This window comes from Blennius ocellaris (assembly GCF_963422515.1).
Source record: "Blennius ocellaris genome assembly, chromosome: 17".
NCBI lineage: Eukaryota > Metazoa > Chordata > Actinopteri > Blenniiformes > Blenniidae > Blennius > Blennius ocellaris.
In genome coordinates this window covers 25,462,697-25,470,063 of record NC_137666.1, presented here as the reverse complement: position 1 = coordinate 25,470,063, position 7,367 = coordinate 25,462,697, and positions in this window count along the sequence as shown.

Below are 7,367 nucleotides of genomic sequence, written 5' to 3'. Positions count from 1 at the left end.
GTAACAAACATGTACTCATGGCAACAAATATGTACTCATGGTAACAAACATGTACTCATGGTAACAAAGATGTACTCATGGCAATAAACATGTACTCATGGTAATAAACATGTACTCATGGTAATAAACATGCACTCATGGTAATAAACATGTACTCATGGTAATAAACATGCACTCATGGTAATAAACATGTACTCATGGTAATAAACATGTACTCATGGTAATAAACATGTACTCATGGTAACAAAGATGTACTCATGGCAATAAACATGTACTCATGGTAACAAAGATGTACTCATGGCTACAAACATGCACTCATGGCTACAAACATGCACTCATGGTAACAAACATGTACTCATGGCAACAAATATGTACTCATGGTAACAAACATGTACTCATGGTAACAAACATGCTCTCATGGCTACATACAAGTACTTATTGAGCTGAAGGACCGGTGGCACTCACATCACACCTCATGAAGACGTTCCAGCGACTCTTCCTCAGCCTCCTCAGACCCCAGGTACAACATATCCAGGACCGTCTGCAGTTTGCCTACCAGCCAGATGTTGGTGTGGAGGATGCCATCCTCTCCCTCCTACATCGGCCCACTCCCACCTGGACAAGGGAAGTGGCACAGTGAGGATCCTTTTCCTGGACTTCTCAAGTGCCTTCAACACGATCAGCCCCTTTTGCTCCAGCACAAACTAAAGAGTAACGTCACCTGTCACTTTATATTTTATTTGGAGTTTTTATTCTTTTTTGCTGTTTCTATTTAATAAAGGTTAGTGAAGAGTCTATATAATATTGTACATAATTATTGATTCTATTTTATTTTTTTTAGCCTTATCCTATTTTATTGATTTTTTATTCTTTGCTCTCTGTGCTGCTCCTGTCCTGTTCAAGCTGCTGGAACTTGAATTTCCTGAGGAGGCCATCCCAAGGGATTCATAAAGTCATTCTGAATATGAATCTTCGTATGGCTACAAACATGTACTCATAATAATAATCATGTACTCATGGCCACATACATGTACTCATAGTAACAAACATGTATTCATGGATACAAAAATGTACTCATGGTAACAAACATGTAGTCATGGATACAAACATGTACTCATAATAATAATCATGTACTCATGGCCACATAAATGTACTCATAGTAACAAACATGTATTCATGGATACAAAAATGTACTCATGGTAACAAACATGTACTCATGGTAACAAACATGTACTCATGGTAACAAACATGTACTCATGGATACAAACATGTACTCATAGTAACAAACATGTACTCATGGTAACAAAGATGTACTCATGGCTACATGCATGTACTCATAGTAACAAACATGTACTCATGGATACAAACATGTACTTATAGCAACAAACATGTATTCATGGTAACAAACATGTACTTATGGCTACATACATGTACTCATAGTAATAAACATGTACTCATGGTAGCAAACATGTACTCATGGATACAAACATGTACTCATGGTAGCAAACATGTACTCATGGATACAAACATGTACTCATGGATACAAACATGTACTCATGGCAACAAACATGTACTCATGGATACAAACATGTACTCATAGTAACAAACATATACTCATGGTAACAAAGATGTACTCATGGCTACATGCATGTACTCATAGTAATAAACATGTACTCATAGTAATAAACATGTACTCATGGTAGCAAACATGTACTCATGGACACAAACATGTACTCATAGTAACAAACATGTACTCATGGCTACAAACATGTACTCATGGTAACAAACATGTTAACAAATATGTACTCATTGCTACATGCATGTACTCACAGTAACAAACATGTGCTCATGGTAACAAACATGTACTCATGGCTACATACATGTACTCATAGTAACAAACATGTACTCATGGTAACAAACATGTACTCATGGTAACAAACATGTACTCATGGCTACAAACATGTACCCACGGCTACATACATGTACTCACAGTAACAAACATGTACTCATGGCTACAAACATGTACTCATAGTAACAAACATGTACTCATGGCAACAAACATGTACTCATGGCTACAAACATGTATTCATAGTAACAAACATGTACTCATGGTTACAAACATGTACTAATGCCTACATGCATGTACTAATAGTAACAAACATACACTCATGGCTACATACATGTAGTCATGGATACAAACATGTAGTCATGGATACAAACATGTACTCATGGCTACAAACATGTACTCATGGCTACAAACATGTACTCATGGTAACAAACATGTACTCATGGTAACAAACATGTAGTCATGGATACAAACATGTAGTCATGGATACAAATATGTACTCATGGCTACAAATATGTACTCATGGTAACAAACATGTACTCATGGCTACAAACATGTACTCATGGCTACAAACATGTACTCATGGCTACAAATATGTACTCATGGTAACAAACATGTACTCATGGCTACAAACATGTACTCATGGTAACAAACATGTACTCATGGTAACAAACATGTATTCATTGATACAAACATGTACTCATGGCTACAAACATGTACTCATGGCTACAAATATGTACTCATGGTAACAAACATGTACTCATGGCTACAAACATGTACTCATGGTAACAAACATGTACTCATGGTAACAAACATGTACTCATGGTAACAAACATGTATTCATTGATACAAACATGTACTCATGGTAACAAACATATAGTCATGGATACAAACATGTACTCATGGCTACAAATATGTACTCATGGTAACAAACATGTACTCATGGCTACAAACATGTACTCATGGTAACAAACATGTACTCATGGTAACAAACATGTACTCATGGCAACAAACATGTACTCATGGCTACAAACATGTACTCATGGTAACAAACATGTACTCATCGTAACAAACATGTACTCATGGTAACAAACATGTATTCATTGATACAAACATGTACTCATGGCAACAAACATGTACTCATGGTAACAAACATGTACTCATGGCTACAAACATGTACTCATGGTAACAAACATGTACTCATAGTAACAAACATGCACTCATGGCAACTAACATGTACTCATGGCTACAAACATGTACTCATGGTAACAAACATGTACTCATGGCTACATACATGTACTCACAGTAACAAACATGTACTCATGGTAACAAACATACACTCATGGCTACAAACATGTACTCATGGTAACAAACATGTACTCATGGCTACATACATGTACTCACAGTAACAAACATGTACTCACAGTAACAAACATGTATTCATAGTAACAAATATGTAGTCATGGATACAAACATGTACTCATGGTAACAAACATGTACTCATGGTAACAAACATGTACTCATGGTAACAAACATGTACTCATGGTAACAAACATATGCTCATGGATACAAACATGTACTCATGGTAACAAACATGTACTCATGGCTACATACATGTACTCACAGTAACAAACATGTACTCACAGTAACAAACATGTATTCATAGTAACAAACATGTAGTCATGGATACAAACATGTACTCATGGCTACAAACATGTACTCATGGTAACATACATGTACTCATAGTAACAAACATGTACTCATGGTAACATACATGTACTCATAGTAACAAACATGTACTCATGGTAACATACATGTACTCATAGTAACAAACATGTACTCATGGTAACATACATGTACTCATAGTAACAAACATGTACTCATGGTAACAAACATATGCTCATGGATACAAACATGTACTCATGGTAACAAACATGTACTCATGGTAACAAACATATGCTCATGGATACAAACATGTACTCATGGTAACAAACATGTACTCATGGTAACAAACATATGCTCATGGATACAAACATGTACTCATGGTAACAAACATGTACTCATGGTAACAAACATGTACTCATGGTAACAAACATGTACTCATGCCTACATGCATGTACTAATAGTAACAAATATACACTCATGGCTACATACATGTACTCATGGCTACAAACATGTACTCATAGTAACAAACATGTACTCATAGTAACACACATGTACTCATGGTAACAAACATGTACTCATAGTAACAAACATGTACTCATGGTAACAAACATGTACTCATGGTAACAAACATGTACTCATGCCTACATGCATGTACTAATAGTAACAAATATACACTCATGGCTACATACATGTACTCATGGATACAAACATGTACTCATGGCTACAAACATGTACTCATAGTAACAAACATGTACTCATAGTAACAAACATGTACTCATGGTAACAAACATGTACTCATAGTAACAAACATGTACTCATGGTAACAAACATATACTCATGGATACAAACATGTACTCATGGCTACATACATGTACTCACAGTAACAAATGTGTACTCATGGTAACAAACATGTACTCATGGCTACAAACATGTACTCATAGTAACAAACATGTACTCATTAATACAAACATGTAAATCATAGCTACAAACATGTACTCATAGTAACAAACATGTACTGATGGATACAAACATGTACTCATTAATGCAAACATGTAAATCATAGCTACAAACATGTATTCATAGTAACAAACATGTACTCATGGTAACAAACATGTACTCATTAATACAAACATGTAAATCATAGCTACAAACATGTACTCATAGTAACAAACATGTACTCATAGTAACAAATATGTACTCATGGCAACAAACATGTACTCATTGATACAAACATGTAAATCATAGCTACAAACATGTACTCATGGATATAAAAATGTACTCATAGTAACAAACATGTACCCATGGCTACAAACATGTACTCATAGTAACAAACATGTACTCATGGATACAAACATGTACTCATGGTAACAAACATGTATTCATAGTAACAAACATGTACTGATGGATACAAACATGTACTCATTAATACAAACATGTAAATCATAGCTACAAACATGTATTCATAGTAACAAACATGTACTCATGGTAACAAACATGTACTCATGGTAACAAACATGTACTCATTGATACAAACATGTAAATCATAGCTACAAACATGTACTCATAGTAACAAACATGTACTCATGGATATAAAAATGTACTCATAGTAACAAACATGTACTCATAGTAACAAACATGTACTCATAGTAACAAACATGTACTCATGGTAACAAACATGTACTCATGGATACAAACATGTACTCATGGCAACAAACATGTATTCATGATAACAAACATGTACTCATGGCTACATGCATGTAATCATGGATACAAAAATATACTCATGGCTATAATCACGTCTCATACTGTGAAATAAACCCAGGAAAGGATATTGAGAGAGACATGTGCTTTGAAAGTGAGTTCTCTGGTTACTTGGTTGCAGATTGTGAAACAGAACAATCCCCTGAAGGGCATTGTCATCAGAAGAGCTCAGGCCTAAATCTGTGAGTTCTTTGCATCTGAAAACCTCCTGCTCATCCATCATCAATATGAGTGAAACTCTGCAGTGTCTCGCTTTCCCAAATTAAATTCTCCGCAGTGGCTGCATGGTAGGACGGTTCACTCAGGAGGTTATGAACCAGAGAGGAGATCCAGAGCAAGCTGCAATCACAGAGGTGTCACAGCTTCAGGTGATCTGTGATCCTCTGAAGGTTTGGTCTTCTGTGGTTCCTCTGCTCCTACAGTTCATCTCAGCAACAACCTTCCTCAGCCACATCCCACAACACATTCCAGAGCCTGGAGGAGGCATGAAATCACAGTGATTGGAGGACTGCAGGGCCAGGATGGAATGTTTTGTTCAGAGGGGTCGACGCCCCTGCTTATTTTTTTTTATTTTTTTTTTTGGGGAGGGGGCTAAAGCTTTCACGTAAATGCTTTTAAAATCAGAATGAACTTTATTTATTAGATCCCATATTCTTTTAATATTATTTGATGCTTTCCTAGTTTCCTGGTTGTTCTGGTCCAGTATCCTGGTGATGTCCCCAGTATTTCCAGGTTACTCTGGTCCAGTATCCTGGTGATGTCCCCAGTATTTCCAGGGTACTCTGGTCCAGTATCCTGGTGATGTTCCCAGTATTTCCAGGTGACTCTGGTCCAGTATCCTGGTGATGTCCCCAGTATTTCCAGGTTACTCTGGTCCAGTATCCTGGTGATGTCCCCAGTATTTCCAGGTTACTCTGGTCCAGCATCCTGGTGATGTCCCCAGTATTTCCAGGTTACTCTGGTCCAGTATCCTGGTGATGTCCCCAGTATTTCCAGGTTACTCTGGTCCAGTATCCTGGTGATGTCCCCAGTATTTCCAGGTTACTCTGGTCCAGTATCCTGGTGATGTCCCCAGTATTTCCAGGTTACTCTGGTCCAGTATCCTGGTGATGTCCCCAGTATTTCCAGGTTACTCTGGTCCAGTATCCTGGTGATGTTCCCAGTATTTCCAGGTGACTCTGGTCCAGTATCCTGGTGATGTCCCCAGTATTTCCAGGTTACTCTGGTCCAGTATCCTGGTGATGTTCCCAGTATTTCCAGGTGACTCTGGTCCAGTATCCTGGTGATGTCCCCAGTATTTCCAGGTTACTCTGGTCCAGTATCCTGGTGATGTCCCCAGTATTTCCAGGTTACTCTGGTCCAGTATCCTGGTGATGTCCCCAGTATTTCCAGGTTACTCTGGTCCAGTATCCTGGTGATGTCCCCAGTATTTCCAGGTTACTCTGGTCCAGTATCCTGGTGATGTCCCCAGTATTTCCAGGTTACTCTGGTCCAGTATCCTGGTGATGTCCCCAGTATTTCCAGGTTACTCTGGTCCAGTATCCTGGTGATGTCCCCAGTATTTCCAGGTTACTCTGGTCCAGTATCCTGGTGATGTTCCCAGTATTTCCAGGTGACTCTGGTCCAGTATCCTGGTGATGTCCCCAGTATTTCCAGGTTACTCTGGTCCAGTATCCTGGTGATGTTCCCAGTATTTCCAGGTTACTCTGGTCCAGTATCCTGGTGATGTCCCCAGTATTTCCAGGTTACTCTGGTCCAGTATCCTGGTGATGTCCCCAGTATTTCCAGGTTACTCTGGTCCAGTATCCTGGTGATGTCCCCAGTATTTCCAGGTTACTCTGGTCCAGTATCCTGGTGATGTCCCCAGTATTTCCAGGTTACTCTGGTCCAGTATACTGGTGATGTCCCCAGTATTTCCAGGTTACTCTGGTCCAGTATCCTGGTGATGTCCCCAGTATTTCCAGGTTACTCTGGTCCAGTATCCTGGTGATGTCCCCAGTATTTCCAGGTTACTCTGGTACAGTATCCTGGTGAGGTTCTCAGTGTTTCCTGGTGCAGGTAAAAGAGTCGGATGAAGGCCACTTGGATGGAGGCT